The sequence below is a fragment of the Lissotriton helveticus genome, chromosome 4_1, assembly GCF_964261635.1.
Source record: "Lissotriton helveticus chromosome 4_1, aLisHel1.1, whole genome shotgun sequence".
NCBI lineage: Eukaryota > Metazoa > Chordata > Amphibia > Caudata > Salamandridae > Lissotriton > Lissotriton helveticus.
The window spans coordinates 1,563,709-1,579,767 of NC_136063.1; positions in this window are offsets into that span (position 1 = coordinate 1,563,709).

Below are 16,059 nucleotides of genomic sequence, written 5' to 3' on the forward strand. Positions count from 1 at the left end.
ACCTCCTCATTCTATAATTCAGTCCCCACCTTCCCACAATCTCTTGCTCCGGCTATGTCTCAGCCTCCGTTGTCTTCTGCATCTTTCATGTCTCCTGTTCTTCCAAAGGATTCTCCTACATCACATAGGAGAATAGCAGAGGCTGTCTCGAACTTCTTTTCCCCTTTTCTTGGGTCCTTGAATTTGTCTCCAGCTTTTTCCAGGCAACAATCTCGTTGCCAACTTCCTCTTACGGACGAGAAAGTAGTTTTGGGATCTCTTGCTCGTAAATGGATTGAGAGAGGACTAGAATATAATACAGAGGACATTATGAGTTCTTTTCATCAATGGATGGAGCCCACACAGAGATATGTTTTTAATGTTATGTGCCACACTCTTATTAAAGGATGGGAAGATATGGAGCTAGATTCAGTTCCCTCGGAGCTACTGAAGCTACAAGCTGATTTTGATAAGGGTTTTATCGTAGGACCACAGGTTGAAGACGCGGTGAATAAACTTGGTGCATTTAGGGCCATGTTTCTGTCCCTGACTCTTTCTGAGGCCGATTCTGTTAATAAACCGGGTATTAAGAATTATCCAATGCGTGAATTACCTCCCGTATGGAGAGAAGCGCTAGCTGGTCCAACACAGGTCCTTGCCCATTTCCAACGTATATGGGTCCACGAACCCTGGAAAAGGTCAGAAGTATTGGCGCTTGAACAGACTCTTCCAGACCCCCGTAAAAATCCTGCCGGATATTATAAAGAATTGTCTCAAACAGTTGAGGCTTGTATCATGAATTTGGCTGATATTGATGTTATTTGGGAATGTCGTTCCGCAAGCATTATGGGCACGGATTCGTAGAGAAAATCATGTTGCTGAATTAGGTGGTGATTGAGATGCTCTTAGAGCCGCCGATAGAGGTCAAGTGGGTGGTGCGAAGCCCGATGATCTGATTACTGCCTTGCCTGGCAGAATAATTGAATTGATGAAAACAATGATGCCCACGGTGCGAGGAAATTGGGATAAGCTGGCCGCATGCAAGCAGAAAAAAGACGAAAGCGTCTCGGATTTCTTCACTCGTTTTGAAGAGACGTTTATTGACCATAGTGGTCAGGATCTGAGTGTAGAGGGTGGTCAGCGATTGTTTGTAGACAAGTTTGTATATAATTTGCTTCCCGAATTGTCGAATAAACTAAAGAGTTCTGAAAGTGCATGGGCTGTTTCTTCCCCTGCCAAAATATTGGCTACTGCACAATATTATGAGAATAGAGATAAGGAGGAGAAAGAGAAACAAGAGAAGAAAAATAAAGATCTGAAAACGAAGGTTCTTTTGCAACAGGCTTATCCTCCACGTCCTGCGCAGTCTCAGTTTTCTCAACCTCCACAGTTTCAGAAGGTGTTACAGAAGCCTGAGTCTTTTGCACCGTGACCTTTTGTAGGTCCCAATCAATGTGCGTACTGTAAGGAAGAAGGACATTTTAAGAATAGTTGTCCGGTTCTATTATGGCGTAATAATGGGACATCTGCTCCACGAGTTCGTGGTAATTTTCAGTCAGGATCTAGAGGTAGAGGACGAGGTGTGTCCTCTCAGGAGCAGCTTTCTTTTCCTCCATACGCCACGAATTTCTTTGATCAGCAGAGAGTCCAGTCTGCGCAGTATTATAATGATGATTATCGTGTTGAAGACAGGACAGAGGATTTTCATACAGAATCGGACAGCCAAGGACGAAGCAAGGGAGTTGTGTCGATTCCAGTAGATCAAAAAGGACCGTATGTCACTGTCAATGCTATGGGTGTTTCAGAGCAGTTTCTTTTGGATACTGGTGTGATGAGAAGTTCTATTATTCATTCTAAACTCCCTGGGGCACCTTTGTCCGGCTTAATAAATACTTCTGTAGGATTTTCTGGCGCCCCAGTTCGTAATCCAGTTTCTTGTCCCTTGTCCGTTTCGATTGGTCCCTACGAATTGGATGCTTCACTTATTCTGACAACTGGTTGTGGTGAGAATTTGTTGGGTCTAGATTTGTTGAAAAGACTACATGCGACATTGTATTGTTCTCCTTCTGATGTGCATCTTACGTTAGGGAAGACATTGACATCCTCTATGTATTTATCTCGAGATCAGTTTCCACCTGAGTTGCTCTCTCTTACTGAAAGTCTTTGGGCTACGGGTCCAAATGATGTGGGTCGTCTTGCGATCCCACCGTATGTTGTCAGAGTTAAAGAAAACATTAGAATGCCAGGCATTCCCCAGTACCGTCTTTCTAGCGATGGCGAAAGAGCGCTTTTGGCCATTGTTGACGATTTTATTCAGAAGGGCGTGGTCAAAGAAACAAGAGGCAATGTTTGTAATAGTCCTGTTCTCCCAATTCTTAAGAGAACGGATCCTTCACAGCCTCCTGTCTATCGATTTGTTATTGACCTTAGAGAAGTCAATAAAATTGTTGTACCACAGTTTCCTGTTGTTCCAGACATTACAGCCCTATTGACGATGATTCCTGCTTCGGCAGCTTGTTTTTCAGTAATAGACCTCAAGAATGCTTTCTTTAGTATCCCTATTGCTGAAGAAAGTAGGGATCTTTTTGGTTTCTCTCTAGGTGGCCGAAGTTTTCGATTTAAAAGAGCACCTCAAGGTTATTGTGAAAGCCCCTCTATCTATAGCAAGGCTCTTAAGTCACAACTTGATGCTTTCTCCTTGCCTCCAGGCGCTACGCTCATTCAGTATGTGGATGATTTGTTGGTGGCTGCTGATACGGAAGATGTGTATAAGAGTGTAACTGTTGCATTGTTGCATCATTTGTCTGCTCTAAATAACAAGGTGTCGCCCTCTAAGTTGCAATATGTCCGCCAAGAGGTTACCTATTTACGCCATCTCTTGTCGAAGGAGGGAAGGCGATTGACCCCAGAACGTATTCAGACTATCTCTCAGATGTCTGTACCTACCACGCAGAAAGAAGTGCGTGCCTTTCTAGGTATCACTTCCTACCGTAGACAATGGATTCCCAATTTTTCACTTTTGGCTAAACCATTGTTGGCACTTACGTTGAAGGATACGCTCCATACGCTCCCTTGGACAGATGAATGTCAGAAAAGTTTTGTTGGTTTACGTACTGCTCTGTGTTCTGCTCCAGTGTTGGGTACCCCAGATTATAGCAAGAACATAATTCAGCCCAAGCAGCTGAATTAATAGCCTTGACTAGAGCGTGTGTGTTGTCAAAGGGAAAGAGAGTGAACGTGTACACTGATAGCCAGTATGCTTTTGGTGTTGCGCATAGTTTCGGTAGATTATGGAGGGAGAGAGGATTCTTTACCTCTCACGGGACAAAGATTCAGCATGGTCAGTTGGTGACCGATCTTCTTGAGTCACTTACTTTACCTACGCAGATAGCAATCATAAAGTGCAGTGCGCACAAGAAAGTAATAGATGATGTTGGTCGTGGAAATGCATTCGCAGATGAGGTAGCAAAAACTACAGCCAGAGACACTACTAGTCGAATGTTTGTGGCAGGTCCTGCGAATTGGGTCAGGGAAATTGGAATGTGTTAAGACACTATTGAGAGTGTGAAAACGATTCAGGGAGAGGCTACTGAGAGGGAATTGAGTACGTGGAAAGAAAGTACGGGAATGTTAGATTCGATGGGTTGTTGGACGGAATTGTCGGAACACCAGCGATGGTTACTACCGGACGCTTATGTGTTGCCGGTGGTGACTATGGCCCATGGTCCAGCTCACATTAGTGCGAAAGGCATATGTAAGCTCTTGGCTCCTGTGTGGCAGAATGAAGGAATTCCAAAATGTGCCGAGAATGTGGTTGTGGAAAAATACAAACTGGGGGGGCACTACCAACCAGAATATAAGATCCTTAATTATTGCCCGGCGATGTCGCCTCTTGAACCCACACAGAAGTTAAACTATTGAAGAGGCAGGCGCTGGAGACTGGAAGGCAGGAAACAAGGGTTTTTTTTATTCTCTCCGGAGGAGAACACAACGAAACGGACAGAAGGTATCGTTCTGAGGTGCTCTAACTGCATCCCGGAGGCCTGGCCTCTTATACACGAGTTTATCTCTTTATTACATGTCACACATTCTCGTTGATACTTTGATGTACGGAAAAGACATCCTCAGAATCCCCCCTTCCCAGCCCGTTCCCATGCAAGGCTATAGTGGAAGTCCCCGCCCCGTTCACAACAGGTGATGATCATTGCGCAGCTGGGTATTCCGCCGATTCACGGAGTGTGCGGGTTTCGATCGGATCTCGTGGGGTGGGGGGGCTTTGATCATCTCGGGGATCCTTTGGGGAGGGAAGCTTCCTATTGTATGGGGAGGGGCAAGAGGTTGGTATCGGCAGAGCTAGGTGTCGGTCTGGGAACGGGGAAGACAAACGGGCACACGGGGAAAAAGGGTTTGCATCAAAAGGGCCGGAGATCATGACGGGGAAACAGGGAGGTGTCGCGCTGGGAACAGGAGGAGGGCCTGGGGCAGAGCAGCGCCGAAGAGGGGTTTATGACCCAAGGCAGGTGCAAGCAGGGGGTTGCTAGCGAAGTTAGGAGGGAGAGAGAGACGCGCTGGCTCTCGGCGAGAGCCGGGAAGCCATGGTGTCCAAAAATGGCGGCCGTTTTACGCGCACAAAAGGTTTAGGGAGAGCAAGAGGGCGCCGATAATGTTGACGGTTTTTAGCCTAACTTTTAACAGTCCTCCCTTTTCAACATATCTAGCCAACTTGCTTATTCAATGTCGATTTTCATCAAATTCCTAACTTCGGTATCATATAATGCCCTCATATGTTCGCTTCCAATGTCCACAGTTTTGGGAAAAATACAACTCGCACATAAAGAACACATAGGTGGCAAACATTGAATTCCTAAGCATAGGCCACATATTACAACTACGGGAATCAGGATAATGGTGAGCAGTCTCCAGCCCCAGCTTTTGACGGTGTCCCAGAACCAACCACCAAGCGACCATTCTTCTTGCTCTTGGTGGACTTCCGAAGAGAGTCTGTGAAGATGTTCGATGGCTTTGTACACTGAGGGTGAGTTGTCCGGTATGTATGTACAACAGCTGGCCCCAATAATGCGGCATGCTCCTCCACGGTCCGCCAGAACTACATCTAGAACGAGGCGGTTCTGAAGGGCCACCAAACGGACCGCTTGGAGCTCGGCAGTGTTGTTGGCAAGGATGCCCGCTGTGATGTTCATGGTTGTCTCGACTGCCTGAGTCAAATGTCGGATGGCACGGCTGTTTGCCATCGGGCCCCAGAGGGGGACGAGTCCTTTCATAGCATCGAGGAACTGTGCTCCTGTTGAGTCGGCTTGCTCAACGTCTTTTGCTCGTTTTTGCCTGTGGTGATTCGCTGGGGCCACATAAGTTGGAGGAAGGACGAAGGAGATGTAGCAAGTGCCCCCCCAGCCTTTGGGGAGCCAGGTGTAGGCCTTCGTGCCACAGATGAAATACATGTTTGGGGAGGACACAAAGGAAGGTGGATCCGTGGAGTCCAAAGTTCTGGTAAAGCGGCAAGCGCTGTGACCCACCAGCTGTGTCCCAAGTCCTTCTACACACATGTGGCCTGTGACGTTGATGACCGTCAGGGCTACAGTCAGAGTGGCAGCCGTTCGTTTCCGCAGATAGGAGAAGGTGGGTCTGGTTGGATTGTGGAACACCTGCATTTCGATTCGTTCTTTGGCCGGAATGTCCATTTGGATTGAGTCGCTGGGTGTCAGCGGGCAGAAGTGTGTCTTTGTCTTGTTTCGCCCGGCCCCATGAGAAGAATGTGCTGCAGCTCTGCTGGAGGTGGCATTTTCCGTATAGCTCTCTTGCAGGAGGATCAGCCAGGCAAGGCAGGAGCCGTGGACGGAGAAGGGTGAAGGGATGAATGGTATTGAATGTCCAGTGGCATGGGGTAGCAACCCACAGATCCAGCAGTTGGTGGCGTTGGTGGCAAGATTGTGCTGGTGAAGTAGCTGCACGAAAGAGTTGTTCCAAAACTCCTTTCGCCTCTCTCTTAGTTGAGGAGAGAGCGAAATTAGATAATGTTCCTTCGTGGTGGTAGGCTGAGCAGTGGTTAGGAATGTTTCGTGCGCAGGTGCGTGTTCTTCCATAATCCAGAGCGTAGTCATGAGGAGAAAACAGAGGAGGATTACGATGAAGAGTGCAATTGTCTTTGAGCTATGGAGCCTGTCTGTTCTCGGATTTCTGTAGTGGGTATTTCCTGTTGTCTCAGTCGGCTTCTTGTTTGGCGCTTCCATCATCTTCTTATCTGGCGCTTCCATCATCTTCGTCTTCAAGGTGCTCGGTAGTGGGCAGGACCACAGACTCAGTTTTAGCTTCTCTCCAGGTAACCCTTGGTAGTTTGGGTCACCGTTCTGAGATTCTTAAGCTTAGTCCGTGGCCTACTTAGCCGAAGCTCCCTCCTTTCGACGCAGGAAATACCCTTCTCGAGATGGCACAGTGGGGTCAGGATGTTTTGAAAGTTCAAGTGTCTCTGTATCGGGGTAGCAGCTCAACGATGGTCGGTCCCGGTTCAGGAGCTCTTCTTGGGTGTTGACGGTGTCTGTCGTGGCCAGGGCTGGAGAGACCTTTTTGCAGTGATGAGCGTGCAGCCAGTGTTTCTTCCCCTCCACTCGAAGTGCGGTCCGAGTGGTGATCAGCACTTGCCAGGGGCCCGTCCACCGGGGTTCCAAACTCTTTGATCGCTGAAAGTTTCGGATCAGCACGAAGTCCCCCGGCTGGATGGCGTGACCCGGACCCCTGGAAGCATCGGGGATGGCCTGCCGCACCTGCTGATGAAGGACAGACAAAGTTTCAGTCAATTTGTACAGATAATCAGACATTAGGACATCCGGAACGTCATGAATGGACATTGGTTTCGGGGCAGACCAGACGCTCATGGGTCGGCCGAAGACAACTTCATAAGGGGTTAAGTGATGTCGGGTGGGGGTAGAGCGCATCGATAGCAATGCCAATGGGAGGGCGTCTGGCCATTTCAGGCCCGTCGTAGCCACTATTTTGGCCAGTTTAAGCTTTAGTGTGGCGTTGTGTCGTTCGACCAGCCCAGCAGATTGAGGGTGGAAGACTGCGTGGAATTTCTGTTTGATACCCAGCCCATTTAGGATGAGCTGGATAACGTTGGCTACGAAGTGGGGGCCATTATCACTCCATAAAACACGACAGAGGCCATAACGGGGGAAAAACTCTTTTAACAGGACCTTTGCAGTGGCCATAGCGGTGTTGTCACGGGTCGGATATGCTTCCACCCATTTGCTAAATGCGCACACCACGACAAGTACATATTTCAGGCCTTGGCATCTGTCTAGCTGGATGTAGTCCATCTGCAGGACTTCAAATGGGTGGTTTGGGACCCCAAATCCCCCCCGGGGTACTACAGTTCCCTTCCCGGGGTTGTGTTGCAGGCATATTAAGCATTGTTGGACCAGGCGTTTGGCGGAATCTGGGATCTTGTCATTGTGCCAAACCCTGGAGACAAGTTCGATCATGGGGGCTGATCCTATGTGGGCTGGGGAGTGTGCCATGGATAATATGGGAATCAAGTATGAATCAGGTAGCAACCATCTGTTCGTGTCCTTTGTCCGCCAGCGGCCTTCATCGTCTTTGAATCCCACCCGTGCCCATTCAGTCAATTCATGTTGTGTGCTAGCCATTTGTATGTCTCTAATTGTGTCCTTGGCGTCAGTCCAGTTTTCTGCTTGTGACCTGGTCACGTACATACGTGTTGTCGTTCTATTTTCTGCTGTCGTTCGGGCGGTGATGTCGGCTAGTGCATTTCCCTGTCCAATAATGTCTGTCACCTTCTTGTGTGCCTGGCATTTGATAACGGCAAGTTTGTTGGGGAGGAGGACAGCTTCGATTAAGGCGGAGACTAAATCCCCGTGCAGGATGGGTGTGCCGTGTGAGGTCAAGTATCCTCTCTCCCTCCAGAGGAGCCCAAAATGGTGAACCACCCCGAAGGCATACTGGCTGTCGGTGTAAATGTTCGCCGTGGTTCCTGTTGCCAGGATGCAGGCTCTCGTCAAAGCAATCAGTTCCGCTGCCTGGGCAGATCGCTGGGTGATGCGGGCTGTTTCTACTACAGTTCGAGCTGTGGTGACTGCATAGGCAGCGGAAGTGGTACCATCGGAGAGTTTGATGCAAGAACCGTCCACCCACAACTCCCCGTCGGGGTCAGGGAAAGCTGTGTCTCTGAGATCGACCCTACTCCTGGTCTGTTCGTCCGTAAGAGTCACGCAGTCATGTACGGGGTGCACATTGGGGTCGTTCTCTGGCAGGGGTAACAGAGTTGCTGGGTTCAGTGTGGTGCATCTTTTCAGGGTGATATGGGGGGCAAGCAAGGTTAGTTCGTATCCAGTCAGTCGTGCACTCGTCAGATGTTGCGTCTTGGTTTGGTTCAGGAGGGTGTCGACTGCATGGGGTACCAGTACCGTGAGGGAATTCGAGAGTACAATCCCCTCACTCTGTCGGATAGAGACTGCAGCAGCAGCTACAGCTCGAAGGCAGGCAGGCAAGGCTCTGGCGACAGGGTCAAGAGTGGCAGAGAAGTAAGCGCACGGTCGTTGCTTAGGACCGATGGCCTGGGTCAGGACAGATAAAGCGCACCCCTCCCTTTCGTGAGTGTAAAGGGAGAAGGGCTTTCTGTAATCAGGGGTACCCAGGACAGGGGCTGAGCAAAGGGCATCTCGTAGTTCTGTGAAGGAGGTTTGACACTCAGGAGTCCAAGGGAGTGGGAAAGGGACGTCTTTGTTCAAGAGAGAGAGCAGTGGTTTTACAACGAGGCTGAAGTTTGGCAACCATTGTCGGCAGAAGGAGGTGAGGCCTAATAGGGAGCGAACCTGCTTCTGGGTTTTAGGGACAGGGGTGTCTAGAATGGTCTGGATTCGATCAGGGGTGAGTTTCCTTCCATCTTTGGACAGAAGGTGGCCTAGGTAAGTGACCTGGGGTAGGCAGAATTGCAACTTCTTCTTGGAGACCTTGTGGCCATTTTCCGCAAGGAAGTGCAAGAGTTGAATGGTGGCGGTAACCGCTAGAGGGGTGGTGTCGGCTGCCAAGAGGATGTCATCGACATATTGTACCAACACCACCCCGTCGGGTAACCGGACTTGGTCTAGTTGCCTTTTGAGGGCCTGGCTGTAGATGCTAGGGCTCTCCGTGTAGCCTTGAGGGGCTCGGCAAAACCTATATGAGCGGGATTTTAGGGTAAAGCCGAAGAGATATCGGCTGTCTGGGTGGATGGGGATGGAGAAGAATGCGTTCTTGAGGTCGATGACGGAAAAGGTGGTTGCAGTGGATGGAATCAAGGTCAGGATGGTGGTGATGTCTGAGACCACAGGGTACTGGGGTACTACCACTTTGTTGATCTCTCGGAGGTCGATGATGAAACGGTATGCTTTCTCATCTCCCTCTCCCTGCTTCTTGATAATGGGCAAGATAGGGCTGTTGCAAACGTTGCTAACCACTTCCTCTACCACCCCTGCGTCTATCAGTGACTGGATAATCATTACCAATGCCTTCTCGCCCTCTGGCGATATCCGATATTGTGGGAGTTTTGGGAGTGTTGCATCTGGTCGGACAGTAATGTGCACTGGGTCAATTAACATACGCCCTACGTCCGAATCCGCTTTGGCCCACAGATACGGAGGCAGGGTGTCAAGTAGGGATGCGTCGACGTCGGTGATGGAAAACATGTGTCGGGGGGAACAATGTTTAAGCAGAACGGGGTTGTCGTAAAGAAACACTCGAACTCCATCTTGAGAACACCTAATCGTCGCTCGGAAGTGTTTCAGTAAGTCAAGTCCCATAATGGCGTCAGGGCTATTGGAGGAGAGCAAGAACGTGGTGTCGGTGGTGTTGTTTTCTACGTCAAAGAGAATCGGGGCAGACAAAGGGTTGGTGGAGGGCGTTCCATCGAAACCTGTCGATGTTATGAGTGAGCCAGACAAGGGTGCCCTTGGAATCAGTCGTTTAGATAACGCACTACGTGTTGCGCCAGTGTCTACCAGAAATGGAGACTTGGTACCCAGGACCTTAGCAGTGACATAAGGGCCCTGCTGGTCAACATAGAGCTCGACTGGATCCCTCCCTCGCCCTTGGCTGTCCTATGCAAAGGTGTGAGTGTCGTCATAGTCAGATTGTTGATATTGGTTCTGTCGGGGTCGATCGAACGTATTCGGTCTGCTTGATCTGTCATTAGTCGCGTCATTTGGGGGCCCTCGTTGTGTTCCCCTAGGTCTCGGTCCGTTTGCTACCTCCCTGGGGTCTCTGTTCCTGATCATTTCCAGGAGAACTGGGCACTGGGATTTCCAATGGCCAGTCCCTTTGCAGAAAGCGCATTGGTCATCTCTAAGGTCTGTGCGTCCACTGTAGGGAGTCAGAGTGCGGTCCTGGGGAAATGCAGTCTTAGGGGCGTTTGTCTGGTAGTTTCCCCGGTATTGGTCTCGTCCTATAGTCACCCCTTGCAGTTTGGCAATCATCACCCTCTCCTTTAAGTCTTTCTTCTTTTTCTCTGTCGCCCTATCGTTTTCATTTTTCTGATGCTCATAATATTGGGCCATTTGAAGAATCGCTGTAGGTTTGGAGGCTGCCCAACTACTCTCGCTGGCCTGTAGTTTCTGGGAGATGTCCAATGATAGGCCCTTAACATAATTCTGGACAAACAGATGGTGTCCGGTTGCAGTGGTCATGTCCTGGCCGCTGTAATCGGAGAACACCGTTTCAAAACCGGGAGAAGTATTCCGATACATCCTCCTGGGGTTTTTGGCGACAGGCTGTTACTATCGACCAGTCCACTTTCTTTTCTGGGATTAGGGTTTTTAATTTCTCTACAATTTTATCTGGGAGGTCTAGAATGGATTTCAACGGCTTTTGTCCTGGTCCCCGTTGTTTGTCCAAGTCATCGAGTTGTGGCCAGGTATGTCCGAACAGCTCAAGGTGGTCGACTTTCCGGATTTGCTTCCACACATCAGCTGGTAGACATAACCCGAAGAACAAGTCGATGTCAGCCAGGGTCATGATAGTCGAACCCAGGGCTGTACCTAATTCAGTATAGAAGGCAGTGGGGTTTTTACGTAGGTCGGGTAGAGATTTCCGGAATGTCAGTATCTCTTGCCGGTCCCATGGCTGGTAGACCCAGTTGTATACTACCCTTCCCTTCGCATCTTGGTTGTTTGCATCATCGTGAGTCCCCGTACCCCGAGGAGGAACCCAGTAAGGGGCAGCCTCACGTATCGGCATCATGGTGTTAGAATGCTCGGTTGGCGGTTCGGTCACTACGGGGGCCGCGGATTTAGCTCCCGGCTTTCGTTCAGTGAGGTGGCGGAAAACCTCAAGCGTACGCGTAAAGAGGTCCGACACATCACACTCGCCCTCATCCCCGATATCGACCTTCCGGTACAGAGTCCTTAGGCTCTCGGGACCTTTGTCTCGATATCGGTCCTCGTATGCATTCAAGACATGATAACACAGTCGTACGGTAAAATGTCGTCTGTGACTCCCTGTATACGAGCTGAACATATCTGTGATGTACTCTTCATCATCCTTCCTTTCTACCAGTGTCCTTGCTATTTTGTCGATCCCCGCTCGCTCATCTTTGTCTAGCCTGTTTATTCTTGCAAGGCCAGCCCCTCGAGTCTCATGCTCGTCTAACGTTGTCGTTGATGCGGGTTTTAATACCAGGGGTTCGGCTGGCACAGAGGCCATTGGGGCCGACGCTGCGGCGGTACCTTCGCTTGTACCTGGGGGTGGCGCGTGCTGCGCCAAGGGCCGAGAAGGGGCGTATGGAGGGGGCATGTAGATGATAGGAGGACCTAACAGCAGGTCCTCATTGGCTTGTCGTTTCGAGGGCAAGTCAGGGTAGAGCATGGAGGGGGTTCTAACCGGACACTGGCTTGGCGTTTCCCTTTCTAGTTTCTGTTTAGCTTTCTCTCTTTCCTCTATCTCCTTTTTTAGCTTCTGAGCAGCTAGGTGGGCTGCTTTTTGCAGCTCTTTTTCCAACCTACTCTCAGTTTTCTTTTTACGCTGTTCAGTTTCTTTTCGCCACATGCCGAAGCTATCAAGCATAGTGGGTGTTGTCTTGTTTTTACCCAGGGCAGTTTCTAGCATTTTTATTTTATCATCATCGAAGGATCCTGTCAGGGGCCATTGACTTTCTTGACCCTGTTTTGTATATTTATGCCATAGTTTACTATAGGCAATAGCGGTCAATCCATGCTTCATGAACATGTCCTTATTAGGGGTGCCTTCCAGTGGGGCTGGATGGTCCATCTCTAATAAGCGGTCCGGGCTAAACAGGCTACCAATCAGTGGGGAGAAGACAGACATGACGGCTCGTAACGAGGGACTAAAAAGTCAGCACTGCCTATCTTATCACTAGGTGCAAAGACTGGACAGAATATTTCTATTCTACGTTGTTTGCAGGCAGTGAATACCTCATGGATCACAATAACCAAAGACCAACAAATAACAATGGGGAGAATGAGTAGGTCCGCAAAGATCTGCGTTATCTACCTTTTTCGCTATCTGCAAAAAGGGTGGTCTCTTCCCTGTTTGCAGACAGGGAATCTCCAGGAAACAATAATTTTGCGAACAACAGTTCAGTTTCAAGCAATTATAGGGTGAGGGAGAAAAAAAATAAGCACGGCTGCTACCCTACCTATCCTCCACTGCTTGCAAAGAGAGAGACCTTTGTTTCTCCGTTTGCAGACAGTGAATCCCTCGTGGATCAAGATAACAAAAGACCGACAAATAACAATGGGGAGAGTGAGTAGGTCCGCAAAGATTTGCGTTACCTACCTTTTTCACTATCTGCAAAAAGGGTGGTCTCTTCCCTGTTTGCAGACAGGGAATCTCCAGGAAACAATAGTTTGTGAACAACAGCTCAGTTTCAGGTGACTATTGAGTGGGGGAGAAAAATAAGCACGGTTGTCTGCCCTACCTATCCTCCACCGCTTGCAAAGAGAGAGCCTGTTGTTTCTCCGTTTGCAGACAGTGAATCTCCAATTAAACAAAAAAGAGCAATACTAGTATTTAACAATCAAGCAAATTTTTCGCAATTTGTCGTGGTAACACGACCTTACCCGGACCGCATGGACAGTTTCCTGACTTCCGAATCCAGCGCCCGATCGTCCTCTCTTCTTCGTTATCCTCGCGGCACTCCTGATGGTTCCCAGTCAGGACCGTAGATCACTCGAGAGAGGTCTGTTCGGAACCAGTGAAGTTCGGATGATCGGCTGTCAGACGAGGGTCTATCGGACAGACGCGTTCCCGATCGTTGCAGTCGTTCACTTTGTCGTCAGGACCTCTCCCACTGGATCCATGGGTCGCTGATGGGCCCCACGCTTGGGACGCCAATTGTGGAAAAATACAAACTGGGGGGGGCACTACCAACCAGAATATAAGATCCTTAATTATTGCCCGGCGATGTCGCCTCTTGAACCCACACAGAAGTTAAACTATTGAAGAGGCAGGCGCTGGAGACTGGAAGGCATGAAACAAGGGTTTTTTTTATTCTCTCCGGAGGAGAACACAACGAAACGGACAGAAGGTATCGTTCTGAGGTGCTCTAACTGCATCCCGGAGGCCTGGCCTCTTATACACGAGTTTATCTCTTTATTACATGTCACACATTCTCGTTGATACTTTGATGTACGGAAAAGACATCCTCAGAATCCCCCCTTCCCAGCCCGTTCCCATGCAAGGCTATAGTGGAAGTCCCCGCCCCGTTCACAACAGGTGATGATCATTGCGCAGCTGGGTATTCCGCCGATTCACGGAGTGTGCGGGTTTCGATCGGATCTCGTGGGGTGGGGGGGCTTTGATCATCTCGGGGATCCTTTGGGGAGGGAAGCTTCCTATTGTATGGGGAGGGGCAAGAGGTTGGTATCGGCAGAGCTAGGTGTCGGTCTGGGAACAGGGAAGACAAACGGGCACACGGGGAAAAAGGGTTTGCATCAAAAGGGCCGGAGATCATGACGGGGAAACAGGGAGGTGTCGCGCTGGGAACAGGAGGAGGGCCTGGGGCAGAGCAGCGCCGAAGAGGGGTTTATGACCCAAGGCAGGTGCAAGCAGGGGGTTGCTAGCGAAGTTAGGAGGGAGCGAGAGACGCGCTGGCTCTCGGCGAGAGCCGGGAAGCCATGGTGTCCAAAAATGGCGGCCGTTTTACGCGCACAAAAGGTTTAGGGAGAGCAAGAGGGCGCCGATAATGTTGACGGTTTTCAGCCTAACTTTTAACATGGTTAAGCATTGTATTGTTTGTTTAATGCATAACCCAGGAAAGGGTACCCCAACTCCGGCAGGCCATTTTGCTCCCCCGTCATACCCTTTTGAGGTATGGCAAATTGATTACATTCACATGGATCGTTGCAACAACCTCAAGTATGTTCTGCTGGTGGTATGTGCCTTTTCCCACTGGATAGAAGCATACCCCTTGAAAGATAATACTGCTCTGTCCACTACTAAGGTGTTACTAAAAGAATTCTTTCATAGGTTTGGTTTGCCGCCAATTGTCTGGAGTGACAATGGAAGTGAATTTGTGGGTCAAATTATGCAAAAAGTGTGTTCGGGTCTCGGTATCAGACAGAAGTTCCATGTGGCAGACCATCCACAGTCAGCGGGTTTGGTTGAGTGTTATAATGGTACACTCAAGCTTAAACCAGCTAATATTCAAGCTAGCACAGGTCTTGCCTGGCCTGATGCCTTGCCCCTAGCTCTTTTGTCGACCAGAACTAATGTGCATCTGGTATGGGACTTAGCCCATATGAAGTGGTATTCGGACGTCCAGCTAATGTCTGGGGTGTCCCTCGTCCCAGGAAATAATCGTACATACCATATCCTTTGTTAATTGATTACCTGCATGATTTGACTGCTAAACTGGGTGTTATTCGCCAACAGGTACAGAGTGCTTTGCCTGAGGCCTCCACAGACCCAGGCCACACCATCTTGCCCAGTGACTGGATCTGCATCAAGAATTTCCAGCGGACTAAGAACTTGGAGCCTCGCTGGTCAGCGCCTAGACAAGTTTTGCTTGTCACTCGCACAACTGTGAAAGTGGTCGGGAAGAAGAATTTGGTGCATGGCATGCACTGTAAGAAAGTGCCTCTGCCGTTACCCTTTGATCAGTGGATCCGCAGTGGCGTAAGGGAATCTGAATCTGCAGCGATTCCTTGCTTTGTGCCTTTCAGTGACGCTCAAATTCATGGAACCCAGTCTGAGAAAGCTGATGACGACATTCTTCAAGCCGCTGTGTCTGCGCATCTTCGAATAGACACTACCAATCCAGAGACTTTGTTTAAGGACCAGACCGGGCCGAACAAACCACACTACAACCTGAAGTCGAAGGTTGACCAGAGGAACTAAAAACTTTGACATTTTCTGTTCCTTTTTACCCAAAGACATTTCCTTTTGATCCTTTTTGCCCCCTTGTTTCTTGTGTGACATTTTAGTATTAGATGTGCCATCTGTCTCCGTTGCAGGGTCACGGTAGGAGACTCAGAACTGTAATCTGGTTTTTGTTCCTTTAGTAAGTGGCTAGTGCCTCCGGATATACAGAAGTGAGTAGCTGAGTTATTGAGGAAGATTGCCGTGAGCGACAATTTTCTTTAGATAAAGATGGTTGGTACAGTAACTGTAGGTAGGGAAAATAGGAAGCAGGAAATGAGATCGAAGTATTCTAAATTATTACATAGTCGTTTTGGCGTAGCTTTGTGTGTTTCTGTTTTTATGTATTTTATTAGCCTGCACAGGTTGGATCATACGCGTTCTGCTGCAGAAAATTTTTGTTAATTCTACGGTTTCTTTGCCTTCTCATCTTTCTGTCCTTTCACATAAAATGCATACTCTACCTCCGCATGAGCAGATAAGGAGAGCCGAATATATGAATAATACATTTGTCCAGCTGTTACACCAGCATCAGTTGGCTATTAATATGACTGATTGTTGGGTTTGCGGACTCATGCCACACAATACGCAGAAAGGAATGCCATATCTGGTCCTTCCTTTCTCATATGAAGGTTCAGCTTGGGCTTATCTGGCTATTTTTTCAGCCGCATACCACAACAGACTTAGAAGTTCCAT